Here is an 11,962-nt window from a genome sequence, read left to right on the forward strand (position 1 = left end):
TTATTTCGGTAGTTCCCGTGAAAGACACTTTGCAACTTAAATCTTCTTCTTCTAGTGGTTCAAAAAAGTCTCGGAAAAAGAAGAAAAATCGATGACTTCCTGATGACCAACCTTTCTATGACTAGTTGACCATTTTTCCAATTATTTAGTCCCAATTGAAGTTTGAGAGACCATTTGGTAGTTGTGTATCTTGTTCTTCTAATCTTCAAAATCATCTTATGTCTTCAAGCAAAGATTTTTTGATGTTTGGATTATTGACTTTCCTGTGTTTTCAAGTATTTTTTGTGCTTTTCTGAGGAGTTCCAGCTGAGCTTTTATGGGTGTTCGGTGCCCACCCTAAAAGGAGGGTGTACTGTCAGGGTTCAGCCTAGGATCAGCTATCTCTTACCTCTGTGCCGGCTTCCCCTGACTTACTTGTGGTCAGATGCCTGGTGCAATGAGGGGTGTGATGCTGAGTATTCTACCTTAGGTGCTTTTGCAGACTTCCATGGTTGGCTGTGTGTTTTGGGGATCAGAGTTCCCATCATGGGCGCCGCCATGACAGTTCCTCTCATGTGACAGTCCTCCTAACCAATGGTAGCATGATCTCAGTCAGCTGACGCTGTGCTCCAGTAATCTGCTACCCCTGGGTATAAATCCGCCTCCAGAACTCCAGGAAGTTGCCTGATCAACAGTTGTCAATACTAGTTTACTAGTTTGAGTTTTGTTTCAGGTTCCCTCGGATTCCAAGCCTTTGTACCAGTGCTTTCCAGCGAGCAGCAGAGCTATAACATTCCTGCCTGTGGTCCAAGCCTCCAGTGTCATTCCTGTGAGCCACAGAGCTATAACATTCCTGCCTGTGTTCCAAGGGCCTGATTCAGAGCTGAATGCTCTGACCAGAGCGCTCGCTCTGAATCAGGGCTGTCCCAGCTAAATTTGGAGCGGCCTCCTGGCCGCTCGCATAGCTGTGGGTGACCACAATACTGCTTGATGATCACTGGATCCCAGGTTTTCACCCACTTTTACATTAGATATTCTGTATCCATTTGTAAGTATTAAGTCTAATATTGCTTCTTTCCGAGTGGGCTCCCTCACAAATTGCTGGAGGGAGGCTCCCTGCAATGAATTCAGGATGTCCCTACTTCTAGTGGAACTTGCCACAGACACCTCCCAGTTTATATCGGGTAGGTTAAAATCTCCCATGATTATAACCTTTCCTTTTAATGCTATTTTAGTGATGTCCTGCAATAGTTTATTGTCCTGTTCCTCTTCCTGACCTGGTGGTCTGTAGATCACCCCAATACGAATAATCACTTTCTCCCCTGTTTCTATAGTCACCCAAAGGGACTCGTTTTTTTCTTCAACACTATGTATTAACGTAGTATTTATGCTTTCCTTGACATACATTGTTACTCATCCTCCTATTCTTCCCATTCTGTCCTTCCTAAATAAAGTATATCCTGGTATAGCTATGTCCCAGTCACGATTTTCCTTGCACCATTACTCCGTAATAGCCACAATATCCAGATCATCCCTTGTCATTATTGCAATTAGTTTGGGGATTTTATTTCCTAAGCTCCTAGCATTTGCACACATTGCTCTTAGATTTTTATTTGTTTGCTTATTTCTATTGTAGAAACTTGTTCGAATTGACCATCGACTGATGAATCAACATTGCTACAAAAATGTTTTAGCAACTTTGTGGAAAATAATCAGAAGAATGAGGCCAGAGTTGTGGAAAAATAGTTTAATCCTCCACCAGGACAACGCACCAGTCCACACACCTCTCTCTGTGAAACAGTTTTTTTGCCGAGAAACAGATTACAGTGCTAGAACACCCACCATACTCACCAGACCTTGCACAGTGTGACTTCTTTCTTTTTCCTAAAGTCAAATCTGTACTTAAGGGAACCAATTTTGCATCAGTTACTGATGTAAAGAAGAAAACGACGGAGCTGTTGAGACAGCTGACAGCTGACAGATAATGAGCTACAGCACGGCTTTGACCAATGGAAACTAAGAATGCAGCAATGTGTGGATGCAGAAAGGGTGTACATAAAAGGGGAACAGAGTTAAAATGTATTTAATATAAGTGAACCTAAATTATAGCATCAGTCTCATTATTTAATTGCCACAGCTCATATAGTTAGACAAAAGGAATATATAAGGAGTAATTTGTAAGTTCCTAACCACAATATCTTAAAAGAATTTATCTCTGATTAAATTCTTATATTTATATTTTGTGATGCAATATTGTTCTATAGCAGTTACATAGGAATTCTGATTTTTTTTTTATATTCAAATACGTTTGTGTAATTACCCTATACCACTCAAGAAATTTGGGGAATTATACCTCCATGTGAGTAATGTGATAAATAATACCACCCTCGTCTAGAATGTAAGTGCTCATGGGCAAGGTTCTCTCTACCTCTCTTGTCATGTCTTTTGCTGCATCTTGTATTAGTGCTAGGCTGTTTGTTTATTCACACGCACCTGGTATAGTTCCCACACTACTCATACTCTCTTTGTACCACATGTAGCCATTAAGCTTAATTGCATTCATGCTTCTCTTTATGCTTATTGTTTTCATGTATGCCATTTCTGTGTGGTTGTCTGGCACCAAGGAATCTATGGAGCCCTATAAATAAAGGGTGATGATGATGATGAAATCATTTATTACACCCCTGCTAACATTCCCCTTACATTGATTGATACCACTGGAATTTGAGACGTTGAATAATTGATGCTTGTGTTTAAAATAAACAGTTAAATTATATGGGGGGGTTTTTATGCCTGAAAGCCATCCATGCCAAAGAAGAGGTACAGTTGCAATTGGGAGGGACATGGAATTCCCACCACCATGGCTGGGACACCCTAAAATCTTGGGTGCAGAAGACAGGTGATGGGAATGTGTCAGAGTCTGTATTTGTTGTGGACCCGGGGTGGAAGCAGGAGCAGACACAGGTTTAAACTGAAAGGTGGGTTGTTTAATGTGACTGTTAGAAGACATGAATAATGATTAACTAAAGTCCAGTAATAAGCAAATTGATATATGTGGCTGAAGGGAGCTGTAGTAAATGGGAGTAACAAATGTCCAGATCAGTGACAGATGAATCCAGATAAACTGTGAGAGTGAACTGGGATTCCTGGTTTGCTGAATAGTGGCTGAAGGGGATATCCAGTACTGAGGTGATGCAGGCTGAAATGGAAATCCGGAAATGCTGTGATGGGTTGACTGAGGAAACAGGTTCAGGCAGGAGTGGGTTAACTGTGGAGACAGGTTCAGGAAGGAGAGGGTCTGGTGGAAGGTGCAGAGCTGATATCAGCAGGAAACAAGGCAGAGTGGTGCAGGCTATGCAGTGAGCCAGAGGCCAACAAGGAGCTGGAGCTAGCACCGGAACACAAGTCTAGGTCTCAGGACGTAGAGAAGTCTCTCTCACAGCTATGCTGTGAACACATTGCAGTGACAACTACAGGGAGCTCCAAACACCCTTAAGTATCCAGTAGCAGAACATGATAGGCCAGAGAGAACAGGTGACCTACAGACGATTAGCTTGCTATGTCACATGGCCAAAGACAACATGCCACTAGACTTGCCCTTGCCAGGACCTCTGCGTACAGCCAATGCCAGTCTCCACATGCCAGCTCCCTCGACAGAAGGACCACGCCACAGCGCCCTCACCTGAAAGGACTGCAAACCTCCACACTGCGAAACCCTGGTCGTGACAGAATGTGACCTGTCTTTGACACTTATAGGGAGAATTTGGACACTAGTAAGAAGGCTACATATGCAAGGAGTTTCTATAGTCAGGTAAAGGACTCAGAAGGAAGCATTTATAGCCACTGCAAGGATGACTAAACCTCCCACTACAATGTAGTTCCCATTCTCTAAGACTCACATTACATTTTACTTCTTTTTAAAAGTAATCTATGTGTATTTTTTTGTTTAAAAGAAACTGTACAAATGTATTGGAAGGGAAATCTCTAATTGGAGGCAACACCATCCCCCCCACCATGGCTGGCACCCCATAGACGTTTTGCTATCCAGTTGGCAGAGGCAATGTAATTTATTTTTTTGTTAATGTTTTTAAGGATCACTAGATTGTAAAGACTAAAATATTTTCCATTAATAATAATTCAACTATTGCTTGAATGATAACTGTAGATATAAACTGTTTTCTTTTTTTTTGTAAATGTAAGGTCATTGATGGCAGGTAATCTGAATACCCTTTTGTTTCTGTTTAGTCATCTTGTGGCATCTATCAGCCCCATAATGTGGTCTAGGAATATTATTGAATGTACAGCACAAGGAAGGTATGTCATTAGAATGTAAATCACTGAGGAATCATGAGAGGGTGGCTTGTGTAGTTTCATTATTATGTGCATTCAGTTGTGTTGTCATTTGAGCAGGAAAGGCAATTACCTGGACAGCACATTGGTAAATGAAGCCTTTCATCTATGTCTGCACCCAACACAGCAGGGGGCATTCACATGTTGTGTGAGTGAATATAACATAGAAATCAAAGACGTCACCATATTTTACCTGTTTTTGACTAAAAATTAATATTTCCACCGCAGCTAGGTGTTTCCAAAATCATAGGAATATACCTCAAGTCTGTATGCTGGCATGGCATGATTATAATCATTGTGATCAGATAACCTTGTATTACAAGTCACCATCACGGTAATTTTTGTTCCTTTTTATATTGAAATTGCAAGACGTTTGTCTATGTATTCTGTAATCTTTTTTACTAATATGATTTCTGAACTAAGCATAGTACTTTCTTTTTTGTAAATAAAGTGTTCCCTTATTAGTCTATTTCATATATGCTTTAGAACCCATTCTTTGAAGAAGCTATTAGATTTCTAAGGTTACACTTTAACTGATATTCAATGCTAGAAGCATGGGGAGACCAACTAACTGAGTGTTAGTTTGTGTCGTAGAACCTGCACATTTGTAAAAGAGTTTAGGGAACCTGTGGTGGTTTTGTATTTTCCACATTTGGTGACTGTAGAGAGAAATATGGTACTTTATAATGGCAGAGTGATAGAATATTTTTAGATTGTATTATATTAGACTCTGCCCTTACTACATCAGGACTCGGGGATCTGCGCGATTGCAGTCATGATGCTAGTGTAGTTTAAAACTAAAGGGAGATTGCCAGTGGAAGAGACCCAGTGAGAAATATTTATTTTATGGTGGCTGGGATTCAAGAAACATTAAGGAGTTAGTTACCAGATTCAAATACTATTACTTCAGTACTTAGAATTCCCTGCAGCTGAATTAAGCTACAAACAGTCAAATAACCAATGTGGGTTATCCACTCACTGGTGTTCTGACTCTCTCTACTTGTATATACTACATGTATCAGTGCAACAAGTCTACTGCCTTTGTGTGATGCATTGGCCTCACCTACCACTGATGTGGTTAGAGATAATGAAGTGATAACTCTGTCTACATTTGTGATACAGTCCATTTTGTCATACTTAAAAAAGACCACTTTTATATTTTCTTTCTATAGACACCCTGTTTGTACATAGATATGTGTATGATAATGATTATTATGATTAGAAATTAAGGCAAAACCATTATTTTCCTGATTTTATTGACGAGTGCAGATACAGTATTCCATAAGTCAACATTTTGGACAAAACACTAAGTCCTTTATCAAATGTGTATTAACAATACCCAGTTGTGTGTTTATTGTTTTTGTCCAATTACAATGTATTTTTTTTATAAAGTACAATTGTTCACAATACCATTAAAGTTTTGGTTTACGAAAATAAATATTTTCACAAAACGATAAATAACCATTGTGACATAAATACAAATAAATATTCCTTACTACAGATATTCTTATACATATAATTTGCTTAGTCTTTTTCTCCAGAAAGCTCTTTGAATTTGAATATCTGAAAGATATGAATGTGATTCTTTTGTGATGGATTTCAATCAGCAATAAATTACAGAATTTGGATTAAAACTGTATAAAATTTGATGAAAAACATAATCGCCAAAAACCATAATAAATGCTTTGATATAGCTAACCTGAAAATGTCAAGAAATTACCAGAACACATAACCAGCACAGTGCCCCGGGGGAATTGGGATAGGGGCGACCGCCACCGGCTGCTGTTCTCATGCACTAATGGTAGTCTATGCTCTCACATGGACCCTGAGTAGGGGGCGCTCATTCCTCACCTACTTTCTCCAACACGTCAATTCCAGGCTCGCAACTCCAGCCAATCAGCATCTGGTTTGCGCCCCATAAGCAACGCCTCTTCCCTGCTTTCCACGAGAGCTGCCGGCAGCCGCTGATTGGTGGGAGTCTGGGAGATAGTGAGGCTGAGTAACAGTGCATTGTCATTTGCATCTATAGGGGCTCAGCTTGCAATACCCCCTGGAAATGGTCCATTTGTCCATGGCCCAGGCAAGCCTGACTGATCTTTCCCAGTCAGTCTATTGACTCACTGGGTCCAGGGGGACCTACATCGCACACACTGCACCTGTACTTTTTATTATACTTACCTCTCCAATGTCCCATGGAGTAGCGCTACAGAAAACGTCTTGGAAAATGGCCGCCGCAGCCATTCTCCTGGTGTTTTGCACACACGCGCAGAAGGAGATCACTGGGAAAATGGCTTCTGCACCATTTTCCCGGGGATCTGCGCATGTGCAGTAAAGTCAATGCACAGACCAGGGCCCAGAGTCTACTACTGGTGTCAGTTCACTGGCGGCAGATGGGGAGAGAAGAGGGGGCCCTGGATGGTGAGTGAACACGGGCCCCCTCCTCTCTTAATATGCCCCTGCTGACTCCGCTTCCTCTCCTCTTGCACAGGGTCCTCTTTTAGCACCAAATCAGCTTGTATTAAAGGCTCTGCCTAGGGAGGCCAATCCCGGGATTGAAAAAAACTAAATCCTGGGATTCACGGGATAGCCGGGATTGGGTTGGTTTTAAAAAAAATGTCCCCCACCTAGCCCCCACAGTGACTTACCAGCAGGCGGCGGGGTTTTCAGCGGTGGTGTCCTGTAGAGAGGTGGGTGGGTGGTCCAGCCAGCGCAGGGCTGCGCAGCGTGACCTCTGTCCTCACGTCACACTGCGCAGTGTGCACAGCCGGGGGAAGGGGGAGCCAGGCAGCATCTGAGCACTCTGATGGAGGTGTTCAGCGCTGCCTGGCATCTAAAAGAAAAAAACCTTTATGGCCTATTTCGGGATCGGGATTGGATGCTTCCCGGGACCAAAATCCAGGGATCCCGACAATCCCGATCCCAGGATAGGCCTCCCTAGTTCTAGATTACATCTTCCTGCTAGACCCGTCTCCCGATTGGCCCGCCCCTTTTCCTATCAATCACAAATCAGTAATAATAATGTGTCCTATAATCCCATTGACTTAATATTATGTGTAATAATAATAATCGAAGTGCTTTGATTTCATACTGTCTATTCTATCTATCTATCTACTTTAAAACAACACACGGGACTTTACAATGTCTCAAAGCAGCAGCATTTACCTTGATGTATCCAAGATACATCCTACATCCCCTGTTCCTTCAGGATGTTTACCTGCCTGCAGGGCTTCAAACATGTCCTAAAATAAACTGTTCATCAAAACCTACAAGTCTGCCTTACACTCGGAATACCTATCCGCGGTCCTCCCTCCTCTACTTTTACCTTTTTACCTCCAAGTTTTACCCCAATCCCTTAGACTGTAAGATGCCACGGACAGGGCTCTCCACCCTTTTGGTTCTCACCCTGCACTATCCCTGTCTCCAGAGTGCTCTCTCTGACAGAGCTATAGGCAGGGTCTTTGGTTCCTTCTGTCGCTGATTGGTCCTGTTATAACTGTATCTCAATATTGTTTGGTTATACTTATATTGTATTGTTTGTTTATAGCTATATCTAATTTTGCTTGGTTTTTGCCCCTGTAATGTCTGCTTGATCCATTTTTATTTTTAGATTGTATTGTTTCATTAAAACAGGGCAGAGCTGTGCGGCATCCCCATTTATGTCACTATAGGGGCGTGCCCAGCACTCTCCGAGATGCTGGGCAGCCCCCAGGCTTTCATTACGTGCGTACGGCATCTGTTCACCTTCTGCACATCCGCGGGATATGTGCTCTCCCCAACTTCCCCCCACCGCGGGACACTGCGGCCCGTGGGTGGGACAGTGGAACAGTCCCAGGAAAATAGGACTGTATCACTGAATGCAGGACAGTTGGGAGGTATGCTACTCTCTACACTGGCACCTTGTCCCCTCTCTCATTCCAGGGACCCCTTCTTTCTAACCCCCCCCCATACTGTAGTCATGCTGGGGGCTTTCCCAGTGCTTCGGGAGCTGCTGGATACCCCCCCTCTCACCACACATCCATCACTGCTGCTCAGAGACACCATCCAAGGGGGTGACACCAAAATAGCAGAGCAGCTCTGCTCTTTTGGTGTCACCTGGTGCAGTCCGTACCCCCTGCACTTCCCCTAGTGACACCACTGTCCAGAGCTGGATTTAGGCCCTCAGTCAGAGGCGGTCGCAAGAAGCGACCGCTCGCTCTGAATGAGGGCGGCCGCTTGAATTTTCTAGTGCGGCCTCCTGGTCGCTAGGTAAGCTGTGGGTTACCACCCACAGCTTTAGCGACCGACCAGGTTGATGGTCGCGATGGTCAAGACCATCGCGACCATCGGGGCTTGCGACGAGACCCTAAGGTTGGGTCTCGGCAACCGCAAGCCCCAGGGAGCTTCCTGCTCTGATCGAGCAGGAAGCTCCCCACTGACATCACTGCTGATGTCAGTGCGGCCGCCCACAAAATGGCAAGCGTTCCTTAAGGAAAGCCTCCGTTTGTGAAGCCACCTCCCCCGCCATGGCTACAAAACGGGGCGAGGTGTCGATCAACATCGACAGCCGCCCCTTTTGTAGAGAGCTTCTCTCTCGCTCCGGGGCTGCGCACGCGCAGTGCGGCCGCTGAACGTGCGCAGGACCTAAATATCGACCCGGTTGTGGGCACTCTGCGCTTGCGACCAGGTCTGAATGAAGGCCTTAGTCCTCATGGGGCCCTAGACAAGATACGAGTTTTGGGGCTCCCCTCCCGCCAACAATACGTAGCACTATTAGGGGTGTACACCGGCCACTTTTCGTGTTTGTGTTTTGGTTTCGGATCTGGATCTTTCTTCGTGTTTTGGATCTGGATTGGTTTTGCCAAAACCACCCTTCCGTGTTTTGGGTTCTGGGTTTTATGTTTTCGATCTGTATTTTTTTTTTAAAAAGACTAAAAACAGCTAAAATCACAGAATGTGGTGGTTTTTCTGCTCCTATGCTATTATTAACCTCAATAACCTTAATTTCCACTCATTTCCAGTCTACTCTGAACACCTCACACCTCACAATAGTGTTTTTATGTCCAAAAGGCTATGCTAAGTGACACGAGTGGGCGGCACAAACACGTGGCCCATCTAGGAGTGGCACTGCAGTGGCAGACAGGATGGCAGTTTGAAAAACTAGGCCCCAAACAGTACATAATGCAAAGAAAAAAAAGAGGTGCAAGATGGAATTGTCCTTGGGCCCTCCCACCCACCCTTATGTTGTATAAACAGGACATGCATACTTTAACAAACCAATCATTTCAGCGCCAGGGTCTGCCACACGACTGTGGCTGAAATAATTGGTTCGTTTGGGCCCCCACAAAACAAGCTGGCAATTAATCTGTCCCTGCACAACTGGCTTTACGGAGGCAAGATGTTGTCCTCATCCTCCTCATCCACCGATTCCTCACCCTCTTCAGTGTTGTGTACATCCTCATCCTCACAGACTATTAACTCGTCCCCGCTGGAATCCACCACCACAGGTCCCTCTGTACGTTCTGGAGGCTGGTCTCCCTGGAAGAGTTGATAATTAATTTTTATGAACATCATCTTCTCCACATTTTGTGGAAGCAACCGCCTACGCCTTTCGCTGACAAGGTTCCCGGCTGCACTAAACACTCTTTCGGAGTACACACTGGAGAGGCGGCAACTCAGGTAAAATAGAGCCAGTTTGTACAGGGGCCTCCAAATTGCCTCTTTTTCCTGCCAGTACTGGTACGGACTGTCTGACATGCCTACTTGGATGCTGTCACCGATGTAATCCTCCACCATTCTGTCAATGGAGACAGTATCATATGCAGTGACAGTAGACATGTCAGAAATTGTTGCCAGGTCCTTCAGTCCAGACCAGATGTCCAAACTTGGTCCTGCCTGCCCTGCATCACCGCCAGCGGGTTGCTTAGGATACCTAAGTTTTTTCCTGGCAGCCCCAGCTGCAGGAGAAAATGAAGAAGGAGCTGTTGACGTGTCACGTTCCGCTTCAGCTGACAGTGTTTTCACCAGCAGGTCTTTGCACCTCTGCAGGCTTGTGTCGGCCGGAAAGAGAGACACCACATAGGCTTTAAACCTAGGATCGAGCACGGTGGCCAAAATGTAGTGGTCTGATTTCAACAGATTGACCACCCTGGAATCCTGGCAAAGCGAGTGATGGGCTTCATCCACAAGTCCCACTTGCCGAGTGGAATCGCTCCGTCTTAGCTCCTCCTTCATTTTCTCCAGCTGCTTTTGCAAAAGCCTGATGAGGGCAATGACCTGACTCAAGCTGGCAGTGCCTGAACTGACTTCACGTGTGGCAAGTTTGAAGGGCTGGAGAACCTTGAACAACACGGAAATCATTCTCCACTGCGCTTGAGTCAGGTGCATACCCCTTCCTTTGCCTATGTCATAGGTGGATGTATAGGCTTGAATGGCCTTTTGCTGCTCCTCCATTCTCTGAAGCATATAGAGGGTTGAGTTCCACCGCGTCACAACCTCTTGCTTCAGGTGATGGCGGGGCAGGTTCAAGACTGTTTGCTGGCGCTCCAGTCTTCGGCACGCAGTCGCTGAATGGCGAAAGTGGCCAGAAATTTTTCGGGCCACCCAAAGCGTCTCCTGCACGCCCCTGTCGCTTTTCAGAAAATTCTGCACCACCAAGTTTATTGTGTGAGCAAAACATGGGACGTGCTGGAATTTGCCCAGATGTAATGCCCGCACAATATTGGTGGCGTTGTCAGATATCACAAATCCCCAGGAGAGTCTAAGTGGGGTAAGCCACTGAGCGATGATTTCCCTCAGTTTCTCTAAGAGGTTGTCGGCAGTGTGCATCTTACTGAAACCGGTGATACACAGCGTAGCCTGCCTTGGAACGAGTTGGCGTTTCTGAGATGCTGCTACTGGTGACGCTGCTGTTGTTGCTGCGTAAGATGATACATCTACCCAGTGGGCTGTCACAGTCATATAGTCCTTAGTCTGCCCTGTTCCACTTGTCCACATGTCCGTGGTTAAGTGGACATTGGGTACAACCGCATTTTTCAGGACACTGAGGACACTTTTTCTGATGTTTCTGTACAGTCTCGGTATTGCCTGCCTAGTGAAGTGGAATCTAGACGGGATTTGGAACCGGGGACACACTACCTCCATCCAATGTCTAAATCCCACTGCACTAATGGCGGATACCGGACGCACGTCTAACACCAACATAGCAGTCAAGGCCTCAGTTATACGTTTTGCTTCAGGATGACTGCTGTCGTACTTCATCCTCCTCGCTAAGGACTGTTGGAGGGTCAATTGTTTAGTAAAAGTAGTGGTGTTCCTACTTCCTCTCTGGGATGATGAACGACTCCCAGCAGCAGCAACAGCAGCAGCGGCAGCAGTAGGCGTAGCAATGCAGGATCCTCCAGAGGAATCCCGGATAGGAGAGTCAGTCATGCCAGAGACATGGCCTGCAGGACTACTTCCGATCCTGACTAAGGAGGAAATTGACGAGGAGGGAGTTGACGGTGTGGTTTGCAGGTGCTTGGATACAACAGGTGCCGTATAAGGGAGGATGGTCCTAGGTGGTTAACGTCCCTACCCCTACTTATTTCACCTTTACATATGGTACATATGGCAAGACAGTTGTTGTCCGGATTTGGATAGAAATATTGCCAGACCA

This window comes from Taudactylus pleione, unplaced genomic scaffold (assembly GCF_031769625.1).
Source record: "Taudactylus pleione unplaced genomic scaffold, aTauple2 ptg000556l, whole genome shotgun sequence".
Taxonomy (NCBI): domain Eukaryota; kingdom Metazoa; phylum Chordata; class Amphibia; order Anura; family Myobatrachidae; genus Taudactylus; species Taudactylus pleione.